This window comes from Sciurus carolinensis, chromosome 11 (assembly GCF_902686445.1).
Source record: "Sciurus carolinensis chromosome 11, mSciCar1.2, whole genome shotgun sequence".
In the NCBI taxonomy this organism is placed as follows: domain Eukaryota; kingdom Metazoa; phylum Chordata; class Mammalia; order Rodentia; family Sciuridae; genus Sciurus; species Sciurus carolinensis.
The window spans coordinates 28,967,135-28,978,522 of NC_062223.1; the positions used below are offsets into that span (position 1 = coordinate 28,967,135).

The 11,388-nt window shown below is 39.4% G+C and overlaps 1 pseudogene; it reads right to left on the reverse strand.

Annotated features, from left to right (window-relative positions):
- Positions 1–2,181: 2,181 nt before the first annotated feature.
- Positions 2,182–10,196, reverse strand: LOC124959371 (olfactory receptor 4C11-like; annotated as a pseudogene).
- Between the last annotated feature and the right edge of the window lie 1,192 nt (positions 10,197–11,388).

The following is an 11,388-nucleotide window of genomic DNA, read 5'->3' on the forward strand; positions in this document are numbered from 1 at the left end:
GGGTGAGATGCTTCCTTCCTGCTCTATTGCCCCAGTAGGAGAAGAGCTAAAGTGGATGGAATCTCCTGCTAAGTGGAAAGCAGTAGCAGTATCCTTAGAACTGGATGTTGAGCTCAGATTCCACCAGCTTCAGCCCCTCATCTCCTTCCCAATCCATTGGGTTTGTTCTCAGCAGCAGGCAATGCACTCAACATTGAGGGACCTGTATGTTCAAAAGCCCCATGTGGAAAAGCTTATTCAAGCACTTGAGTTGTTCCTGTCCTACTGTTTTCCTTTTGGGAAACTTGTTGTTTCCTTAGTACTTTACCCAGAATACTAATGAAGAAAAGAGGAAAGGAAAGAAAGAAGGCAGGCTCTCAAAGACTTTAGTACAATGAGTGTTTGTAAACATTTGAAAGGAAGGTGGAAAGACTCAAGGGAGACTTGAGGCTGTTGATGGACTGCTGATGACTTAGGGAACATATTCCGACCCTGGCAGAGAAAGTGCACCTGCTTCTTAGTACTGGTTCAGGAAATAGGTTGCCCATTTGAGAAACCAAGCAAATGCAAAAGCCAAAAGAAAATAAAAGAGAGTTATCACAAATACTTATTATGAGAACTTCATTATCTATGATATGGTCTAAGTAGTTGATGGAAAATGCATTATTTTGCTAAACTCCCTCATGCCTATTTTATGGTTAGAAATACTTTTTACTTTAATTCAATTGGTAAAGTGGTAAGAGGTGAAGCACCATAAACCCTTAGAATGTCTAAACTTTGCAACCTGGCCTAGAGAAGCTGTGACAATCTCATACCTAGAACATCTAGTGACCCTGTCATATTGTTAAATAAAATGGGAAAAGGGAGGGAAATATAATGCTCTTTTTGAGTGGGCTCTAACTCAAATAGGTCTTTTACTTATGTTTTTTAAATATAATTTTACAAGAGCTGAAGAAACTCAGTTGTGTTCATCTTTATATATACAGAGATATAGGTGTAGGTATTTGGTCACTCAGAAGGCAGAGCATTTTGAAGGTAGCCACTGGCAGTTTGATGAGAAAAGAAGGCATCAGTGATCATTGTAAGGATTGTACATTTTCCTCCCACATCAAGGATCCTACAATGAGAAAAGAAAGAAATAATTTTGAAAAAGCATATGAAAAGTTCCCAAAGGGAAGCAAAGTATAAATCTGTCAACATCTGCCAGTTTCAGAGACAGTAAGCCAGTTTGTTAAGATACAAATTCAAATAGGATATTCTGTCCCCTAAGAAATAACCCCACCCTTGTCCCCTAGACTCTGCTGTCTGTCTTTCCAATTTTAGGCTCCCAGGCCTCAGTTGAAGGTGTAGAGTCAGGGGATTTTTGACAGCTTGGTTTATGTCATGCACTTCGCATTTTAATTTTTGGCCTTACCTAATACCAAGGGGGAATTTGGGCTCTACATTATGTAATAGTGTAATGAAAAGAGTAAGATTGCAAGTAAAGAAGTTTATGAGTTTACATTCAGACAGAAAAAAAATCTCTCCACTGTATTAAGTTTGAAAGAGCAAGAAGAGACAAGAATCCAATTTTTATTTCAATTATGCCTTACCTATGTAAGATCCAATTACACTTTAAACTCCATAGGACTGGACTCCAATGCTTTAAGGATAAATTGTAAGTCAGGAAATAAGGAGAATTGTGAGCATTCATCTGGAGGGAGTGTAAACAAATCTGCCACTTGTGAATAGCACTGAGAGCTTTGATAATGTCCTCTTTGGATGTTGATACTTACTCTGCCTCATCTGGATCACAAGTACTTGGAATCTTTGGTGCAATGTTGTGACATTTTTTGTTCAGTGGATGGAGATGATCATGCACATAACAAAGTACATCATAATTTTCTTCCATAATCTGTATCAATTATAGGTATTACTTGGTGCCAATGTAACTGAAATCATAAGCTCAGGTACTGAATTTATGAACTAGGGAAGTAATGTACCATACATTATATACCATATATATATGACTTTTTTCAAATGAAAATAATGGTGTAAAACATTTTCTGCATAAAACTAAAGTCCTTAAATATAGGAAACACTAGACCTGGCTTTTCAATTCCTGCATGTTCCCAGGAAATATGATATCTTTCCTGTCAATGCAACAAAAACTAAAATGAAAGAAGTATACACTGTAATACACATAGCATTTATCAAGTGAAGTCATACTTTGCTATACCATAATTTTTTCATGGCATTTTTCACTTGTGCATTCCTCAATGTATAGATCAAAGGATTCAGTAAAGGTGTCCCAATTGTGTAAAGCACAGTCACCCTCTTGTCTACTGGAAGGGTGGTTGGTGGACAAGTGTATATAATATACACAGAGCAAAAAATATGACAACAACAATAAAGTGGGAGGTGCATGTGAAAAGGGTATTTCACCTTTCTTCTGCACTGTGGTTTCTCAGAGAGAATAGGATGACAATACAAGAGATAAATAAGAATGTGAAACTCACCATGCATATGGCCCCACTATTAAACACTATGAGCATATTGATAACATAACTGTCCATACAGGAAAGTTTCAACAAAGGTTGCATGTCACAGAAATAGCGATCAATCATATTAGAACCACAGAAGAGTAACTGCAAAGCCAGGAAAATCTGTGCGGAAGAATGAATTGAAGATCCCACCCAAGCCAGAAAAACCAATACACCACAGACTTGCTGGCTTATGATGGTTGTGTATTGCAGGGGCTTACAAATGGCCACATAGTGATCAAAAATCATGAGAATGAGCACAAACATTTCCACGCAGTCAAAAAAGTGAACCGCAAATATTTGGGTCATGCACTCTTTGTAGGAAATGGTCTTCTTCTGAGAAAGGATATCCACAATCAATCTGGGGGCTGTGGTTGTTGAGAAGCAAGCATCAGCAAAGGACAGGTAGAAAAGGAAAAAGTACATTGGACTCCCAAGGTTCTGACTTGTTTTAATGGTCACCACAATGAGACTGTTCCTCAGCAGAGTCGTGAGGTAAAGAATCAAGAAGATCCCAAATATTGCCTTCTGCTTGCCAGCATCTTGTGGCAACCCAAACAGAGTGAATTCAGTCATGCTGCCCTTATGCATCACAATGTCAGTGGCTATGAGAGCCTGTAGTTGATAAATGTTTTACCTGCAGATAAGAGAAATTGTATCTTGAGGAGATTGTGGACTGACATCTGAATTCCTGGGTTCTATTCCATGCTGTGCTATCTCTAACTGACTTTGGGGTGAACCAAAATCCCCTATGAATCTTCATAAGAAGATACCCAGACTTCTGCAATGTTTAGCTATTTGGCTCAGAAACCAACTAGACTGAATCAAAGCTTTAGGATCTATGGAATAAAAATAAATAAATGTCCTTTGGATATTTTATTCCTACCTACATTGAGAACTGCAGAACTTGTTCTTTCCTTGTTCTTAAATGCTTTGAAACCTAGTTCTAGTGTATCAAAATGGAATGCAAATAGTTACTTTATGCTTTCTGAGCTTTCAGAAGAATTTTAAAGTGTTAAAAAAAGTGTTACACCCACACATATGCACACATAAGCACATATATATCATGGACTAAAAAAATTTATCACTGCACTCTGAAACTTGAAAACAAGGACAGTATTCTGTAGTTATTCAGGATGGGGGTTGAACTGAGGGTGAAGACGGTGAAGTCTTCCATTAAACACAGACATCAGAGACCAGGCTTGGAAGGCACAGATCTAATTTTACTTATGATTGTACAAGACATATACAGGCACATTATCCCATGAGGTTAAGATGCTTGTTAAATCATAACAAAACCAACCTATAGGTAAGCTATACATTGTGCTAATGTAAACAAATCAAGTATCCCTAAGTGATTCTGTCTGGCAACAATGAATAGGTGTCCAATTTAATACTAAAGATTTAAAAAAAAAGAAAGAAATCCCAACATTTTTATAAATAACATTCTTGTGTATAAATAATAAATTGTATAACATGATAGATGATAATAAGGAAAAAACATAAGTCATAAAGTGCATAAGATTTGCATTTCTATAAGATAAAAAATTCATTATTAAGGAGACACATTTGGATTATAAAACAAAGGAAGTGAAGAAGCAAACCATGCAGATATCTGGAGAAGGAATAGTTGTGACAGAAAACAACCATTCAAAGTCACTAAGGCAATAGTGTTTAAAATTGACTTGTATGTTGTGATGGGGTTAAATAATATAGTTAGTGGCACTAGTACAAAGAAGCAGAAAGTAACTGAGATGTGGTTAAAAATTAATGGATATGGAATTTTATGTTTATGGCAAGGTCTTGGTTTTTGACTCTAGAAGTAAGGTTAAAGGACAAAATTATTTGGAAGAAACATGGTCAACTGTTCCACTTAGGAGCCAATACTTTGGAAGGATCTTCTCTGTGATATTAAAATAACTGTAAGGCATAACAGAACCATGTTGAATGATGGTGAGCAGAAAGCCAACACCTTCAAGGTGCAATGACCCTGGAAGCCCTTGATGACTTTTCTAAGGAAGAGTGAAGTTCAATATATTCATATAGAGAGGAAAAACTAACTGGAGAAGGGTTGTGAGCTAGAAGTGGTAGTGAAAAGTAATCACAAATCTCACCTCTAAGATGTTGGCATGAGACCTGTGAGAGAGAAAACACTTTTCACTTAAGTAGAAGCACAGTGCCAGGAGAACCAGGGAGGCAAGAAAACAAATGTTCACAAAATAATTGAAAAGGTAGGAGATTTTTACCCATTGTTGACCTGAGATCTAGGAGCTCTAATGAAAGGGGCTTTTAAGGAATGAGAGTTGTGATTTTAAAAGGGGGAGTTTGTATTGCTGTAGGAGATTTAATACATGAATTTGAAATAATCTCTTGAAAAGGGCAGTCCCTTGATAGGGAGACATTCATGTGATTTCTTCAGATCCTGGACTTGATATTGGGCTTTTAGAAAAAGTGTAATTTACTAGAATGCTAGCTAGGAACACACGATTTTGTCAATGCTTCCTAGAATAGCTCTTGAAAATAATGAGTCAACAAAATTGAATTAAATTTTTAGTGAAACTATTTATTGACTGCTCCTGGTACCAGAGGCCTGTAGCAGACTACTACTTGTCTACTGAAAGAAAATCGCCCTTTTTAGTAACAAAGGGTATCAGCATTCAGGCCACTACAAGTGTGTCTACATTCCTCAGACCTACTTTACACATAGGGGTAGCTCTGTGGTGGAGGTTTTATCAATTGGATATAAGAAGAAGAGATATGTGTAACTTCCAGGCTGAAATTTAAAATGTTTTATGTGTCTTCCTCATATTTATGTTGGCTTCTGGACAGATGGTGTCAATATACAGTGCTCTGTTAATGCTTCTCAATCTGCAAAGTACACCTGAAACATTTAGGGCTAAACTCAAATAATACTTCATCAGTTCTAGGATGAGGCTTGGGATTCTGAGTTTTTAATGAGCTCCAGGAAATGCTACTGGTTCTAGCTATGATTACAGTTTGAACATGAAGGCACGGCTTCAACGGTGATCAAGCAAAAGATTGAGAGGAATCTGGGTCCACTAATGAAGAAGAGGAAGTGCTTTGACAAGTTGAACCATTTACATGGGATTATTTCACCAAAAAGAATAAACTTCTTACTTTTCAAAGCACTTGGTCATTGCAAGACTCTTTGATAGAAGTTGATGCTTACTACAAGTATTTACAAAACTCAAAATATACATGAGACTCTTCTTCTCTTTAAACAATAACTCTACTACTGTGCAGGTACCTGGATCACAGACATGGTCTTTCACAGGCAGATGATATTCCTTCTAAAACATTTTGAATATTTTTTTTATTAAGAACATGGTTTGATTACCCATAAGAATTTGTAATGTTGGAGTCTGAAATTATTCAAAAGAGATATACAGAAAGAAAAGTTAAGGCATGTCCTCCAGATTCAGTTGGGGTGAATCATAGGTCTCTACAATCCTGTCCATGTCTTTAAGATTTTGCATTTTGTTGGAGTATAGATTTTCAAAAATAGCTTCTAATTATGTTTTATATTTCAATAATGTCTGTCATGATATTTCCCTTTTCATCACCAATATTAGTAATTTGAGTTTTCTCTCTCCTTCTCTTTGTTAATGGGGCTCCTATACTACAGAGTCATAGTAACAAAAACAGCACCAAATTAGACAGGTAGATCAATGGTACAGAATAGAGGACACAAATACAAATCCACATGAATACAGTTATCTCATACTAGACAAAGGTGCCAAAAACATACAATGGAGAAAAGATAGCCTCTTCAACAAATGATTCTGGCAAAACTGGAAATCCATATGCAGAATAATGACACTAAACCCTTATCTCTCACCCTGCCCAAAAGTCAACTCAAAATGAATCAATTAGACCAGAGACACTGAACCTAACAGAAAACAAAGTAGGTCCAAATCTTCATCATGTTGGTTTAGGACCAGACTTCCTTAACATGACTCCAAAAGTACAAGAATAAAAGCAGGGATCAATAAGCGGGACAGATTCAAACTAAAAAGATTTTTCTCAGCAAAGGAAACAATCAACAATGCGAAGAGAGAGACTACAGAGTGGTAGAAAAATCTTTGCTACACACACTGCAGATACAGCACTAATCTCCAGAATCTGTAAAGAACTCAAAAACCTTTACACCAAGAATACAAATAACCCAATCAATAAATTGACTAAGGAAATGAGCAGACACTTCACAGAAGATCTGTAAGCAATCAACAGATATATGAAAAACTGTTCAACATTTCTAGTAATAAGAGAAATGTAAGTCAAAACTACCCTAAAATTTCATCTCACCCAATTATAATGACTATTATCAAGAGTACAAGCAACAATAGGTGTTGAAGAGGATGGGGGGAAAAAGGTACACTCATACATTGCTGGTGGGTTTGCAAATTGTTGCAGCCACTCTGGAAAGCAGTATGGAGATTCCTTAGAAAACTTGGAATGGAATCACCATTTGATCCAGCTATAACATTCCTTTGCCTATACCCAAAGGACTTAAAATCAGCATACCAGAGTAACACAATCACATCAATGTTCATAACTGCTCTATTCGCAATAGCTAGATTGTGGAACCAACCTAGATACCCTTCAATAGATGAATGGATAAAGAAACTGTGGTATATATATATACAATGAAATATTATTCAACCATAAAGAAGAATAAAATTATGGCATTTGCAGGTAAATGAATGGAGTTGGAGAATACCATGCTAAGTGAAATAAGTCAATCCAAAAGAACCAAAGGTCGAATGATTTCTCTGATAAATGGATGATGACACACAACAGGGGGTGGGGGAGAGGCAAGAATGGAGGAAGGATGGACTGTAGAGAGGAAAATGTGGACTGGGGAGTGGGTGGTGGCAAAGAAAAGATAATAGAATGGGACAAACATCATTACCCTATGTACATGTATGATTACACAAATGGTACGACTCTACTTTGTGTAGAACCAGAGAAATGAAAGTTGTACCCCATTTGTGTACAATGAATCAAAATTAAAAATAAAATAAAATAAGATAAAATAAAAGAGGACATTTGTAAAAAACTAAATATTAACCTAGATGCACCAGATCGAAATTATGAACCTGAAAAAAGAGAATTTTAAAAGTCTTTCTGGCCTCCATCCTGATGTGGTCCTGCTCATCAGTTGTCGTGTCCCTCGCCCGCAAGAAAGCACAACACAGGAATCTTCCTTCAGCAGTTTAATCAGGACCTTATTACTATACAACCATGGATTTTCTTCTTCTTCCTTGAACCGAATTCGTACACTTTATTCTCTTGCAATAGCCAATCTACTCCTGCCACTTGGCCTATGTTCATAGGTGCTCCCACATGTAACAGTTGGGACAACCAAAATGGGCTTGTTTACTTCAGGCTTTAACGGAAACCACCGCCATCTTATCATGGTGGCATGGCGGTTCGCCACAGCTCCCCCTTCTTTATTTTATGAACACAGGTGAAGGTAGAGGCCCTATCCTACTGTGCAAAAGTGGCAGATAGTGAACGTCAGTCCCAGAGTGGCACCTTCTCCGGGCCTGACATCACCTAAGCCGATGCCTTTTTTCGTAGGGTGGGACGTGGACATCAAACCCACATGCAATAGGGCATGCCTTCCTTGAGGTTCAAAATAAAACTCTCAAGTGCAGTGTTTTGCCTCGCATCCTGCGTCCATGAAGACATAGCGGTATGGAAAACCATACTTGGGGAAGCTTATCCAGCTTACGCAACTGCAAAGGCCTGAGGTAGGAAAACACATCACCCTTCTTGCCAATGCCGCACAATACAGGGGCATCATAATGAACACAAGGCACACAGTAACAGTTCTCTCCTCCAACATCATTGTTATAGCTCAAGATCAAAGGTGGAAGTTACAAGACAATTGAAGCTTTAATTAGTACAAGAAATCCCCAGGATGCAAATACACAGTCCTCAAAGAAAAGTACATAGTAATTACAGCAGTACCCTGCAGACACCTAGTTTAAATAATTCTAACTTTAACAGAGATATACTAAAAATGCCGCTTATTCTCATGCCAGATTAGCCAACCACACAGAAGGTGACACCCCTTGCTCAATGGCCAACACAGCCTGAATTAACACCGCCTTTTCACGTGCTTGACGCACTCTTAGCTTGTAAATAAGCCAAAGGCAAAGGCAAGTGCCTGCAAAACAAATACATCCAAAGATCCCCACACCAACCCATTCTTTAAAATAACTAAAGGCAGAGGTAAGCCAGCTAGAGAACTGACTCAAAGTAACAGGCTCAACACGGGTGTCATTTAAAATCGCAATCTGCAATAATTGTTGATTCATCAACTTCTCAGCTTCTAGGGACCAATTGCCTGCAAGAAAAGCGGAAATCAAGTGGCTCTGATTCTTTGCTTCTTCATATCTTACTGGAGTTATACACATGTGTTTATGATTCCCGATGCATCCAACTTGTGCAATGTTGAAAAGTTCATCCAACTGTACTTGTAGTAAATCGATCCTTTGATTCGCCGCCAAGATCCCTGATAGGATATGTCTGTTGACGCAGTCCTGGGATTCCAGCACCTGTGCAGTTTGCTGTATGACTTGATTAATGGTTTGTGCTGTTTGAACTTGATTGGTCATGGCTAGAGCAGCGGTAGTGGCTGCAGCAGCAGAGACAGCAATAGCAGTTATTATGGCTGCGGTAATGCCAAAGTCTCTCTTTTCTCTGAAGAGGTGCACCAGTGGAAAATTATCTGGATTGACCTCCACTGGGACAGGTACAAAGGTGGGTACCTTTACAATCACAGCAACAGATTCACTACCGTTCCAACGCTCTGAAAGCAGGCAGGTAATATTGTCATTAGAACAATTTAAAATCGCTTCCGAACTGTTTGATAATAGAAATAGAAAAGGGGGGGTTAAGCATACTGGAGTGGGGGGAAGAGTAGTGTTATATAGCTGCTTATGCAACGACAAGTTTCCTAGTCGATGTCCTCTCTGTATATCTTCCGTGATAGTACCTGTTGCATTATGCAAAGAGAAATTGCCTCCTTTTAATAAGGCTAAAGCAGAGATGTCAGTCATAGCTCCGGCCCGATTACCTATCAGCCACTGATAAAAGGGCCACCCCGATCCGGTAGAGGTACCATTTTTTGTGAAATTATAGGAAAACTTCTTAAGAGATGGAGATGTAGAGAATCCTGGAGCCACCTCTTTATAATCCCAATTTCTGTCTTGACAATGAGTAAATATTGGGGGGAAGCTTTTGTAAGGGGTACAAGCGGGTGAAGCAAGAAACCATGTAGCATTTGTCGCATTTTTCCTTGCCCATGGAAAATGACCAGTACTCACAGTAACCAGGGTGGTGATATTTACCACTCCACTATTATTTCCCACACCAGATCCAGACTGCAATCCCTGCGAAACCTGCGTGAGGGCAGAAGTCAGTATGTTTAAGGATACGCTGTTATATTGCAAGGGATTGTCCCAGGAGGTGACATTTTTAAGGAGCAGACGCACAGTGTTGACTGCTACTATGAAGGGAGAAAAAAAAGACTTCGGTCAAATTAAAGGATGTAAGATTAAAGACGGAGGTTTCAGTAGACATAGGATCATGACATGGCATTTCCATCTCACAAGTAGTGGCGAAAAGGGTTGGCAAAATATTGGAATCAGCATGGATCGGCATGGGTATCAGCCATGCCCGAGTAACCGCCCAGAGCCTTATCTTAGAAACGGACTTCTGACTGGCCCATTGGATCATCAGGTCCAGACACCACAGGATCAGTAGATTCTTCATTTTGTTCCTTCACACCTTTAGCTGAAGTCGAGGCTAACAGACTCCCAGGTATCCTACGCACGAGTCGCTCAGGCATCCAAAATGGTTCCGTTCGATCCTGTGGAAAAATACAAACAGAACCTCATGCCCATATCAGCACGGGATCAGGTCCATACCACTGGCCTGAAAGCACATCCTTCCACTTCACTTTCCCTAAGGAAGGGGGGGCAGGCGGTGAACAATGTCTGTCAGCCGCAGAATTATCATGTGCATCCAAAGTTAAAAAATTAATGGTAAAAAGAGCCAAAGACAAACACTCTTTAGGAGTATGGCTTGCTCCTATTCCCCCTTTTTGTCTTTGCAAAAGTTCCTTAATCGTTCTATGAGCTCTCTCCATGATTCCCTGACCTTGGGGGTTGTAAGGTAAGCCATGAGTCAGTTGCACTCCCATAGTGGAGCAGAAAGAGGTGAATTGTTGAGCAGTGTACGCCGGCCCATTATCTGTTTTTAAGGAGCATGGAAGGCCCCAGGCGGCCCCTGTATCCATTAACCCCAGGATAGGTTTACCTTCTACGTTTAAAGTTACCAAAGGGCGCATGTTCAAATCTAGAGTTAAATAGGCGCTATTCCCTTCTGTGCTCCCAATCTGTTCACTAGTTCTATTAATGGCATCAGCTTTAAAATGCTTATGTAGGCTAGGCAGCAAGAGCAGCTGAGCAATCCGATCTCCGGGGGAGATGGACACAATGCCTTTTGGAGCTTCCACCATGACTTTAACAGAACCCACCGCATCTGGGTTAATCACTCCAGGAAAGACATGAAGACCTTGTAAGACTGAAGAGGCTCACCCAATGAGCAAACCTACAGTGTCCTGTGGCAGAGATCCTTTAAAATCAGTGTCAATCACCTGAACACCCATTTTAGGTGTTAAAATGAGTCTGGTAGTGGAACAGAGGTCAACTCCTGCGGAACCTTTAGTGGCTCTCCTGGACTCTTGGGGTGTCTCAGAGACGGCCAATACTTGTCCGGCCTGGTTACTTCCTCTGTGGCCCCACATATTTGCGGGCCCTGAGGACTGGGGCCCTTCCAGCCATTTTTTGAA